At 45.0% G+C, this 1,139-nt stretch overlaps 1 protein-coding gene across 1 annotated transcript in view; it reads left to right on the forward strand.

The window, feature by feature from the left end:
- ADAL (adenosine deaminase-like) overlaps positions 1-1,139 on the forward strand; it is an 8,996-nt gene that overhangs the window by 511 nt on the left and 7,346 nt on the right. The gene's annotated exons all lie outside the window — the stretch shown is intronic.

The raw sequence follows: 1,139 nt of genomic DNA on the forward strand, positions 1-1,139 counted from the left end.
GGGCTGGCGGGCAGGCGCTGTGTTCCCGCAGCTCCTGTTAAACGTGCCCTTCTTGGGAGGCCCTTCATCCCACAGCAGAACGCGGCGGGTGTTTGCCTGTCTACCTTGTTGGCAGTGCTTCGTGTCTGATCTTCCAGCTGAATCAGTTGAGCGTGATCTTTATTTTTTTTTTGTCGTGTTTTTCCCCGAGGCTGGACCGAGGAGCCTGCCTCTGATAACACTTTTTTCCACGTCCCCAGGGGTGTGCCACACTTGCAGTGTATCTGCGCTGTCGCTTGGTACGGGTCACTGTGTTTTATCAGTGTCACCGTTCTGGACTTGCCCGACAGCAAACGGCACGTACTGCGGTGAAGAGCTGGTGCAGGAGACACTGGGGCAAAATCACAACCACATCACATTACACCATCCCTGTATGCTCATGTTGATCTTCAGTAAGATGTTTTTCAGGGTCTATGCTTATTGCCTGACTGGATTCTGTCAGGTATTTCTCTTGTTAGATTGTGAAAAATGTACTGCATCAGGATGTAGGTAGCTTGGTTTCCAGGAGTGCTAATTACCCAGAGCTCCTGCTGGTCAGTTGGAGTTGTGCACCTTCACAGTTTGAGATAATCTGACCCTTTTTCCTCTGGGAGCTTAATACTTTAAAATAGGAAATCTGAAATACAATACTTCACAAAAGTGAAATAATTAAATCTTGAAGGAGTTACAGTCTCAACAAGTTTTCCAATAATATTATAATAACAAGTTTTCAAAAAATATTTCTCCACTTTTTCATTTCCCAGTGAGAGGGGATGTGTTCCAGGGGGGTAGGTAACAAAGCAGATGCTTTGCAGATATATTTTGAATGACTTGGGAAGACACTGGGAACCTGTTCTCGATGTCAGGAGCCAAGAGATCTTAAGAAGGAGCAAAACTGAAGAATGGAGCTGAGGATGGTAGGTTTGAACTCCAAAGGCAGGTTATTGAAGAGAAAGGCAGACGGCAGTCTCAGACACAGGAGGGCAGTTACTCCAGTTGCTGGATTTCTCATGTGAGTTAAAACTTCAAAATATGAAGAAAGAAAGGTGACTGGACATACAGATGTTGCTATTTTTTAACAATGTGCACATACATTTAACTTGCATCAGATGGGGAAAGAG

This window comes from Chaetura pelagica, unplaced genomic scaffold (genome assembly GCF_000747805.2).
Source record: "Chaetura pelagica isolate M959 unplaced genomic scaffold, ChaPel_1.0 scaffold222, whole genome shotgun sequence".
In the NCBI taxonomy this organism is placed as follows: domain Eukaryota; kingdom Metazoa; phylum Chordata; class Aves; order Apodiformes; family Apodidae; genus Chaetura; species Chaetura pelagica.